The 12,003-nt window shown below is 38.8% G+C and overlaps 1 non-coding gene across 1 annotated transcript; it reads left to right on the plus strand.

Moving 5' to 3' along the window:
- Positions 1-353: 353 nt before the first annotated feature.
- On the plus strand, positions 354-459 carry LOC112134517 (small nucleolar RNA U13). The gene has a single exon (XR_002915932.2). It is a non-coding gene; the product is annotated as a small nucleolar RNA U13 (small nucleolar RNA).
- Positions 460-12,003: the final 11,544 nt, after the last annotated feature.

Raw genomic sequence — 12,003 nt, forward strand, 5'->3', positions numbered from 1 at the left:
GAAATATAAAAACATATCCATTCATATCCAATGACTCAATTATGACTTAGTTTCTGTATAGAGGGGGGAAGAATGGTCTTTTAGAATAAATGGTACTGATTCAATTGGATATCTATATAGAAGGTGTAGGATATCTACATAGAAGGGAAAGAATGGTCTTTTAAAATAAATGGTACTGATTCAATTGGATATCTATATAGAAGGTGTAGGTAGTATTTTTCTCCATTTGCTTAGAACTTTTAAATTTTATTTTAACCATATTTTATATTTTTTGTATATACTTTTTTCCAGATTAACAAAATTCTTTTCTATTTCTAATTTGCTAAGACATTTTATCACAAATAGATTTTGAGATCCTTTTGTAGTTTGTAAGTGTGATGATTGGTTTTTTTCACGTTCATGTGTGAGATATGCCTTCCTTAAAGTTTGTTACACCATCAGCACATTACCCATCTGACAAGAAAAAAAAATAGATTTTAACTCTCATCAAATACTTTTTTGCATCTATTGACATAATCATGTGATTTTTCTATTTCACTTTGTTAATGTGTCTGATTACGTTGATTCGTTCTCAAATTTTAACACTCTCGCATTCCTGGAATAAAAGTCACTTAGTCATGATGTAGTAACCATTTTATATATCACTGGATTTAATTTACTGTTTTTACAAAAATTCTTATATATATTTCATGAGAGAGCTTGGCAAGTAATTTCCTTTTGAGTAATGTTCTTTTCAGAATTTAATATCAAAGTTTTGCTGGCATCATAAAATATGTTGGGAAGTGTTTCTTCTTTTTCTTTTATCTTGAAGAATTTTAGGAAGAATCCACTGGTGAAGTCATCTGGGCTGAGGAAATTTTTTTGGAAAAGTGTTAATTTATACGTTCAATTACTTTACTAGATATAGAACTATTTAAGTTTTGTGTTTCTGCTTGTCAATTTTGGTAAAGTCTATTTTCACAGGAATTTTCTCGTTTTCCCTACACTTCCAAATTTATTGGCATAAAGTAGTTCCTCATATCTGCTTTTTTTTTTTTTTTTTTTAGATGGGGTCTGGCTCTGTTGCCCAGGCTGGAGTGCAATGGTGTGATTTTAGCTCACTGTAACCTCCACCTGCTAGGCTCAAGCAGTCCTCCCACCTCAGCCTCCTGAGTAGCTAGGACCACAGGCACACACCACTACATCCAGCTAAGTTTTTTTTTTTTTTTTTTTTTTTTTTTTAGTAGAGACAAGGTTTCACCATGTTGCCTAGGCTGGTCTCAAACTCCTGAGCTCAAGCAATCCTCCTGACTCAGCCTCCCAAACTGCTGGGATTACAGGTGTGAGCCACTGCACCCAGCCTCACTCTTATTTTTTAATATCTCTATTGTCTGTAGTGATGTACACCTTTTCATTCTGACATTGATAATTTGTGACTTGTCTCTTTTTTTATCTGACCTTGTAGCTGTCCATTAATCATACTAATCTTTTCAAATGATAAACTTTTAGCTTTTTTTCCTCTCTTTCATGCTCATTTTCTATTTATTAATTTCTTCTCATTTTTTAAATTGACTTTCATCTACTTTGGGTTTAATTTGCTGTTCTTCTAACTTCTTGATAATACTTAGCTAATTGCCATTTCAACATCTTTTTTTCTAAAATATGCATTTATTGCATAAATCACCCCCAAATGCAACTTTAGCTACATCCCATGAGTTTTAATATATTGAATTTTCATTATTATTCAAGTGAAAATATTTTCTAGTTTTTATTGGAATTTCTCATTTAACCCATGCACTACCATTATTATTGTATAATTTCCAAATAGTGTTTTTTAAGTTTACTTGTACTATGGTCATAAAACATACTGTGTATGATTTCAATCATTTGAGATTTTCTGAAATTTGCTTTATGGCCCAACATAATATCAGTGTTAGTAAATGATCCACGTGCACTTAGGAAGAATGTGTATTCAATTGTTAATTGTGTTGTTCAAATCTACATATGTATTTCCTTTTTTTTCCACCTACCTGTTCTATTAGTTATTCAGAGAACTGTCTTATCAACTTGCATTTTGGTAATAATTCATTTTTTGGTAATAGATTTGATTTTGGTAATAGATTTATTTCCTTTTTTTTATTTCTGTCAATTTTCTCTTTATATATTTTCAAGCCATAATATCAAGTGCATGTATTTTTAAGTTATTGTATCTTGTTGGTGGATTGGCCGTTTTATATATAAGAAACACCCCTCTTACTCTCTAGTGATGCTTCTTGCCTTAGATTCTACTTTGTATATTGATGTAATTATACTAGTTTTGGAGGGCTAATGTTTGCATGGTGTATTAAGCCAGTGTCCCTGAGAAGCAGACTTTGAGTACAGAAGGTGAGAAGTAAACCTAGGAACACTGGTAAGGTCGCCTGAGTAGACACAGAAGGGAAGGAAGCTGACACTGGATGCACTAGTGAGCTGTTGGCTGTTTACAGCTAGGGCTCACTTCCCCTCTTGGAAGTCTCCTCTAGGCTCCTCAGTGGCTTTGCTGGGAGACTGCATGGAAACACCTTGGAATTTCTCCACCTGAAGGTGAGCAAGCTGGAGTATTTACTGCCAACTCACATCCTCACTAGACAAGGGTTGCTCCTGAGGGCATCAGCTCCTCAGAATTTCTACTCTGTCCCATTTCCCACCAGCTTGCATTCCCCACCAGCCTGCTTCCAGGGTTAAAGAATGTCCTCAGGCAAGACCCAGTGCTACATGCCACTGAAAGACATCTGGAAAGTCATGACAAATGCCAAGAGATGAAGCAGGGCACTCACAGTGTCTTCTACTCATGGAATCTATTTCCCCGTTCTTTCACTTTCAACCTTTTTTGTGTCCTTATGTTAAAAATGTGTCTCTCATAAGCAGCCTACAACTCTTTCACCCCCACCCAGAGTGACCATCTTTGTCTTTAAATTTAGCCAATTAGTACATTTACATTTAATGTAATTACTAACGAATTTGGTTTTATAATTATCATGTTCCATTTGTTTTCTATTTGTCATCATGTTTTATGTTCATTTTTAAAAATTTCTTGCCTTTGGATAATTCAATTTTAAAATTATGTTATTCTCTTCTTCTGCTGTTACTATATTATTTTCCTATTGTTTTGGTTTTTACCCTAGAGATTCTATACTAAATACAGTCAAATACAAACTATATTTTTACCATCTCCTCCTGGATAACACATGGATCTCAGAACTGAGATCTGGAGCATATACTAGGTCGGCAAATGGACATCTTTGGTGGGTCCTGGACTCCAATTTTTTTTATTTTCTAAGGACTGTGAGGCAGTCTTCCAAAAACCCTCTGCTCTGCTTCTCAGTGGCTTTCCACTTAGCTTCTTCATCTCTTGCCCTCTGCAGCAAAAAATTTGCCAATTCATTCAGAGGGAAACCAGTTGTTTTTGGGCTATTTCCCTACATCTCCTCTTTCACCATGATCTTAACAACTGAAATCCTTGGCAACACCCAGCTCCAATTTTTTTATTATTTTTTATTGTTTATTTTATTTATTTATTTATTTATTTATTTATTTTTGAGACAAGGTCTCGCTCTGTCACCCAGGCTGGAGTGCAGTGGTGGGATCTCAGCTCACTGCAACTTCTGCCTCCCAGGTTCAAGTAATTCTTGTGCCTCAGCCTCCTAAGTAGCTGGGCTACTCAGCCACCATGCATGGCCACCACGTCTGGCTAATTTTTGTATTTTTAGTAGAGCTGGAGTTTCACCATGTTGACCAGGCTGGACTCGAACTTCTGACCTCAGATGATCTGTCCACTTTGGCCTTCCAAAGTGCTGGGATTACAGGCGTGTGCCACTGCACAGGGCCCCCAATTCCAACTTTTGTCTCCTCAGTTCTCTGAGAGCCCCCAAAGTTCTGCAGGTTTCTCTGTGCCTTAACAGCTGCCCTCCGCCTTGACTTTCACTCTCTTGCCAGCACCAAGAATCAGCAAGTGCCCCAGAAGGGAAAGCAACTTCCAGGATATCTGCCTACTTGGGCTGTCCCCCTTTCCCTTGCTTGCCTTAGCAGCTATTCAAATGCCTTCAACAATGTTTTATGTGTATTGTCCAGCTTTTCTGGTTGTTTTGACGGGAGGGACGATCTGTTAGAAGCTACTCTAGCATAGCCAGGAGTGAAAATTCTTCTAAAATGTATTTACTCTGTCATTTTTTGATGTACATTTAATTTTTTCCCTAGTCTCCACCTATTACAAAAATTGTAGCAAGAAGTAAGTTTGGACATCTGTCTTTGCTGATGTGTGCATGTGGCTGTTGAATTCCTGGAAAAGGAGTTTCTTGGTCAAAGAAAGCATGCATTTGAAATGTTGATAGCTCTTACCAAATTTTCCTCCCAAGAGATGTATCAATAATGTGTGAGAGAGTGTGTTTCCCCAAAGAGGGTGTGTGCTTTTATGGAAGAGGTACAGGAGTTTCTTCAGCGGTACCTGAAGATAGGAAGATGAATGTGTCTGCTTAAATTCTTCGTCCCCCCATCTGGCCTCAGGACAAGATGGAAGGGATCCCCTTTCCAAAGTGAAAAATCCATGTCTGTGCTCAAAATATCTTTGCTCCATAATAGGACTAGAACCCAAGGCAAGTAAAAACTAACTGAGCCACAGGAAGAGCAAGTTAATAAATGGACCCATAATGAGGATGGAGAATTCCTACTGTTTCTATTAAACTATAGGGGTTACGGGAAGCCTCTTTTTACAGACCTTTAAAATGCTGATGAGCTCACCAGAAGTTCTTTTCCAAATACCCATGGGTCTAATTGTTTCAGTGTTAGTTCAAGAAAGTTATTTTCATTTTGAAACAACTTCAAAGTTCAAATTTTGAAATACAAAATTTCCCCTTACATGTCTAATGGTTTTGTACTATTGGGAAGTAATGACTTAGGTTTTTATAAATGTATTTGGGCATCTTAAGGATGGGTCAATTTGTTAGCTTTCCGGGAATGTCAAAGCGTAATATTGATAACTCTTTATTTTATTACCCTTATTCTTATTTGATAAATTAAGGTAGTATCTGATTTTACATTTGGAAGCATTTATTTCATTGTTCAAAGACTCTTTTTCTTTTTTTTTTTTTTTTTTTTTTTTTTAGATGGAGTCTTGCTCTTGTCACCCAGGCTGGAGTGCAGTGGCACAATCTTGGCTCACTGCAACCTCCACTTCCTGGGTTCAAGCTATTCTCCCTCAGCCTCCTGAGTAGCTGGGATTCCAGGCACCCACCACCATGCCCTGCTAATTTTTGTACTTTTAGTAGAGATGGGGTTTTGTGATGTTGGCCAGGCTGGTCTTGAACTCCTGACCTCAGGGGATCCACCTGCCTCAGCCTCCCAAAGTGCTGGGATTACAGGCATGAGCCACTGCGCATGGCCCAAATACTCTTTTCCAATTCAAATTCTTTTTTTTTTTTTTCTCCCTCTCTCATTAGGTCCTGGGGGAGATAATTTAAAACCACCTACATGAGATGGCCTTCAGGAATAATTAAATCAAGCACATACTGTGTGCACCTTTGGCTATTTTTACCAAATCTTGAGAGCATCCTCTCTGACTGGGAAACACAGTGCAGCCTACTCATGAGAATATTATTCTTTAAATTTCAATGCTACAGCAATACTATCTGGCAAGATAATTGTCTCCAGCGGGATGAAACAAGGCCAAGAAACCAAAGCTCTCCAGCCTCTTCTAAGTTTGCTTCTGATGCCTGCCTCTCATCCTCGCTTCTTCCAGCAGACCCCAAGCTGCCTCCAGGCTCCACTGTGCCAATATTCTTAGAACAATCTGGTTTGCTGGTATGTTTTTGCCTCAGTATTCCATTTCTCACACCCTCTGATGGCCATTTTATTTTATTTTTAAGAGAGGAACTAAGATAGGTGGCCTGAAGTACAGTAGTAACTTCCTTGAATCACGCTGTCCTGGCTAATGTCAATGAAATAACTAAGGCTCATCCACAGATCACATTCTGGGCCTTTAAAAGCACCGCATACAAACTCAGTATTTCGTTTAGACAGTTTTCTTATCTTCTTCAACTGGACCTCTTTGCTGACTCATGTCAGCTTTGAGCTCAGATTAGCCTGTGAACTTTACCTGGCTGAAATTCAGTTTGGCCTGACTTTGCCATTCTTGATTCCACTTTTGATTCAGACTGAAATATAAGGTAAGGCTATGTTCAATACAAGAACCTTACAATCTGATGAACATGGACTTACTCAAGGAAGAGATTTATCTGCCTCATGTGAGAAGAAGTCTGGGTTAAAGTAGATTACGGCTGGAACAGTAGCTCAAGGATGCTATCTGGGAACTGAGCATTTTTTCTTCCTGCTCTACTGCCCTGAGGATGATTGATGTACCTCCAGCATCAAGCTCAAATTCTAGTCAAGAAGAAAGAAGCAACAGAAGAAGCCCAGCCAACTTGAGACTGTTTCATTCATCAGATCTACCATTATCTCTGCTAGCTGCAAAAAAGTCTGGGAAGGTAAGTTTTAGCTTTCTAGTATAACAGAAGAAAGCATGGAATGGGATGTGAGTGGATTTTAAATGATCCCGTTTTCAGTGTCTACCTAGTAGGTTTGGGTTCTTTTGGCATCTTGTCCTACTCATTCCAGGTTTCATCTTCAAGATTCATCATTGAGAAACCATGCCAACCACTTCCCCTTCTGCTGCAGAGACAGGGCAATGAAAGCCAAGATATAAATAGTCTCTCGTTTACTTAGAATATTTTTCTTTAATGTTAGGAGGGCACAATGGCCGGATGTCAGAAAATCTGCATTTAGTCTTAGATTATATATCTAAAACTGTCTTGTTTTGAGCAAATCATTTCAAGTCTCTGAGTCATCGTTTTCATAAAATGGAAGAGTTGGGCCAGAATCTTCTGTCCTTCCCTCTTGCCTAGGATCTCAAATGTCTATTATTATAACAGTCCCTTGTCACCACAGGGACTCAAAGAGGCCAGGCCCAGAGAAGAGGCCCCACCCTGCTGCCCATCATGCTTATCTCCCCCTATCTTCCAGTTGTCTCTTAGAACCTCCCAGAACTTGGACAGAGATAACTAAGGGGACTAATATGAATTTAAAACTATATTTTTCATTGTCCTTATTGACTTTTGGCTTTAAAATATGAACTATTTTCAACTTTGTTGGTAGAACCACAGTTCCCCCTTCAGGTAGTGGTGGCTTCTCTGGAATCACAGGAGTGACCTAGAGATCAAGCCATTGAAATGGTGTCATCTACCATTTATTCACTGCTTGGCCTAATATGGCCCAGGGAGCTGCCTTAGAACCAGTCTCCCATCTTGTTGATATAGCAAGTTTTCTTCAGGCCTGTGCCTACAACCTTAGCACCTACTGAGTCTGTGAAATACTTCCAAAACTTGCTTAACTGTCTAGAATCCTGGAATATTGCTGAAGATGGAAGGAAGTATCTGAATATGTAAATGTATGCAGCTACTGTAAATCCTCTAAATAACTTAGAACACATTTGGGGGCTAGGATTTGTGATTAATTTTCAGATATTTTCTACAACTATTGTCATTAGTTTCTTCTCTCAACTTCTTTTCAACCCAGGCATCTTTTGCTTGGCGACTGGTTTACCTTATCATGGGTATAAAGTAGTTAAATATGTACATTGTGTTTAGTGCAACTTTAGTCAAAGGTTTGGACTCTCTCTTCATGTCATGATTATCCTAGAAAATGTTCGAACTCTCTCTTCTAGTGGGTTCTCCATGGGAGAAGGGGGAAGGGGTGCAAGGGAGATTGTTGGGGATTGACCAGAGAGTATGTCTCCAAACTGTATGTTCAGTGGGCAACAAGCTGACCATGGATGCTGCAGCCAGGGAGCGGGGTGTCCTCCACAGCCATGTCTCTGAGGCAAGGCTGGAGCTGAGTCGGCTCTCTGGGTCTCTTGGAATCACCTTGAATGTTCTTCCAATCTCCTCAAAATGGGGTAGTTCTACCTCTTCCTCCTGGGAACATTCTTCTTCATCTAGAATCTTCTGGGGCATAAAGGGAGAAGTTGGGATGAGGTAGACCAGATGTCTCTGAAACTATACATCTGAGAATTTTAGTCTCATGCTGCCTTTATTTCTGTTTCAGACAGAGAAAGGATGAGATCCTAGCAGGGGTTCTTAAGGAGTTTGTGGATAGAATTCAGGATGTCTATAAACTTGAATTGTAAAAATACATCTTTATTTTCACTATCCTTTAACTAAAATTTAATATTTAATCATGAAAGTGGGCAACAACCTCAGCAGTGTTAGCAGTACCTGTGATTTTGATACTAATAGGAATCATAGTAAGTTTATGTCATGTCAAAGTTATTGCAGAAACTAGAAAATAGCATTCTATCCACAACAACTTTAAAAATGTGATGATTAGTGGCCCCCACCACTAGATTTTATTTAAAGCATTAATGAAGGAGTATATATTTTATAATGGCACATTTAAAATATTTTGATAATATTAAAAGCATTTTAATATTACAGTTTTTCTTTGATTTTTGTTATGCATTTTAAAATTTTTTGAGAGGGATTTTAGCAGATTACCAAAGGGGGTCATGGCACAAAAAGTTTTCAGGACACCCACCATAGGGATGCAAATTTATAGAATATGCAAAGGACAGAGATGGAGGGAAAACATACTTTAAAATGTAAACAGATTATCCTGCTAACCACAGTACGGAAGAACTAAATATAAGCCCATCTGCAAAAGTTATTTCAATCTAATGTATATTTCTCCTAACTTGATTAGCGGCTGGGTACAAATGGGGCAACGTTAATGGTGAAAGCCACATTTCCCTTGTATCTACCACCAACTCCAGTATCTCCTACTTTTACTCAAATCTCAATTTTTGTGGGAATTTCTAAAAGTGTTTTTGTTTCTTCCTTTCTTGCTCTCTTTGCAGTTTGATGGTTTTCTGTAGTGGTATGCTTTAAATCCTTTCTATTTTTGTTTTGTACTTCTAAAGATTTTTGCAGGCCAGGCACTATGGCTCCTGCCTGTAATTCTAGCACTTTGCAATAACGAGGCAGGTGGATCACCTGAGGTCAGGAGTTCAAGACCAGCTTGGCCAACATGGTGAAACCCCATCTCTACTAAAAATACAAAAATTAGTCAGGCATTATGGTGGTCGCCTGTAATCCCAGCTACTCAGTAGGCTGAGACAGGAGGATCACTTGAACCCAGGAGGCAGAGGTTGCAGTGAGCCGAGATCACGCAACTGCACTCCAGCCTGGGTGACAGAGCAAGACTCTGTCTAAAAGATAAAAATAAAAATAAAAATACTAAGATTTTTGCTTTGTGATTACCATGAAGCTTACATAGATCACCTTATACTTAGCCTATTTCAAGCTGATGACAGCTTAACTTTGATTGCATACAACAACTCTATACTTTTACTCCTCCATCTCATTTTGTTTTTGATGTCAGCTTACTATCAACTTAACAATAACATAGTCTCTTAACCCATATTTCATATGTTATGTGTATTATATACTGTATTCTTACAATAAAGGTAGAGAAAAGAAAATATCATTAAGAAAATCATAAAGAGGAAAAAATGTATTTACTATTTATTAAGTGGAAGTAGATCATCATAAAGGTCTTCAACATTTTTGTCTTCCTGTTGAGTAGTATGAAGAGTAGGAGGAAGAGAGAAGGTGGGTCTTGCTGTCTCAGGAGTGGCAGAGGTGGAAGAAATGGAAGTGAAAGGTGGAGCAGGAGAGGCAGGCAAACTGGGTAACTTTTATTGAAAAAATTCATGTATAAGTGGACCTGCTCAGCTTAAACCCATGCTATTCAAGGGTCAATTGTATTATTTCTCTTGTGGCCTGCAGAATTTCTGCTGAGAAATCTGCTGATAATCATATTGGCACTACTTTTTATGTGGTGTATTTCTTATCTCTTGATGCTCTTAGAATTTTTCTTTGTCTTTGAATCATGATAGTTTGATTATTATTAATATGTGCTTTGGTGAACTCCTCTTTTGGTTGAATTTGACTGCAGACTTCTAAGCTTCCTGAACCTAAATGTTGGCATCTATCCCTAAATAAGGAAAGTTTTCAACAATTATTTCTTTAAATATGATTCCTGGCCCTTTTCCTCTTTCTTCTCCTTTTGGAACTACATTATGCAAAGGTTTGGTCTCTTGATGGTGTCCCATAATTCCCACAAGATTTCTTTATTTTTTTTTCATTCCTTTGTCTTACTGCTCCTCTGACTGGATATTTTCAAATGTTTTGTCTTCCAGCTCACTAATTCTTTTTTCTGCTTGATCAAGTCTGCTTGTGAAGCTTTCTATCAAATTTTTCAGTTCAGTCATTATATTCTTTATCTCTAGATTTCTATTTATTTTTTATTGTTTCTATTTCTTTGTTACACTTCTCATTTTGTTTATGTATTGTTTTCCAAATTGTATTTAATTTTCTATCCATATGTTTTTGTAGTTCACTGAACATCTTTAAGAGGATTATTCTGAATTCCTTGTCAGTTAATTTATAGATCTCCATTTCCTTAGGGTCTATTAGTGGAATATTATTAGTTTATTTTGGAGGTGTCACAATTCCCTGGCTCCTCATGATCTTGTGTACCTGCATTTTTGCATTTAAGAAGACAGTCCCTGTTCTGGCCTTTGCAGATGTTCTTTAGCAGAGATAGACCTTCACTATTCAGTCTGTGGTTTTTGAAGGACCAACTAGTGATGACCCTAAGCAGGTAGAGCTTGTCGTAGGAGTTGGCTGGGCCACTGCCTTTGCTCTGATGTGGAATGGAGCTTTTGGATGGGCTCTGTCTGGCAAAACCACTGGGTGGGCTCTGCTATGAGGTGGAGCTGTTGGGTGGGTGATGGCAATGGCTTCTAATCAGGTCACAAGATGTAGTCCCTACTGTGTAATTCAACTATTTGGGATTTCTAGTTGGGCAGGGATGCTGACTGGGCTCTGAGGTTAGGTGGAGTCACTGGTTGAGATGAGCAGGACCAGAGTCTATGCTCCTTAGAAATGCACAAGTGAGGATTGCCTCCCTGTCAGGGTGGAACCAAGGAGTGGGCTTTTGGCTGAGTGGAACTGCTGCTTGTCTTCCCATGTCAAGCAAGTCTAACCCCTATGCTTTGTCCAAAATAGGCAAAGGCCAGCATCATCTCCCTACTTGGTATAGGTTGGTAGTGTGGGCTCTGAGGTTGGCATGGAGACTAGCTATCTAGGGACTCAAGTTAGGTTGAACTCCCACCATGCTTCTGAAGGCAACCAGCTCAGCTTTGCAGGTGGGCTGTGAAGTTGGCTGATATCTCTAATAGGGTGCCACAGCTGGCAGAACATAGAAGTACCACCAAGATCTGCATGCTGGTCACTACAACCTCTGCCTCTTTTCTTTGTTTCTATGTGACCCAAGGTGGTCTAACCATGCCATTATCCCCAATGTTCCCTGTGAGGTCAGGCGAGATTGGAGTGGGCTTCCTGGAATGCTAGGAAAGCTGGATAACTGTCTCTGAGTATCTTTTCTCCCAGTAGAAACTGTGGGCCCATGGAAATCCTCTCTGTCTAGCACTGGGCTGAATTGAGGGAGAGGTAGCACAGCTGTAATGAGGCTGTTCTCCTTACCCTTCTAATTTAATTCCATTCAGTTCTGTGGACCACACTGGTGTCTCAGGCTTGTTCCTTGCATTGGGGTTTTCAAAAAGTTGTTCTGGTCTTTGGATAGTTGCTAGTTGAATTTTCTGTGGGGAGAAGTGGAGCCTACGACTTCCTATTCCACCATCTTGCAGATGTCATCCCTGAAGATATCTTAAATGAGCTCATGATCTTCCTCTTTTAGCCACTCTTATAATATCTATGCCCCAAGGTGCATTCTTTGAGAATCAAAGTTTATCTTCTATAGTTCCTAAGTTACAAAGCCCCATTTGGCCAGAAAAATGCCGCATACCCTAAAACTCTCCACCTTATTTCAGTGAAGTAAGGAACTTATTCCCCTTCTCATTCTTCACCAAAGCCC

This window comes from Pongo abelii, chromosome 6 (assembly GCF_028885655.2).
Source record: "Pongo abelii isolate AG06213 chromosome 6, NHGRI_mPonAbe1-v2.0_pri, whole genome shotgun sequence".
In the NCBI taxonomy this organism is placed as follows: Eukaryota; Metazoa; Chordata; class Mammalia; order Primates; family Hominidae; genus Pongo; species Pongo abelii.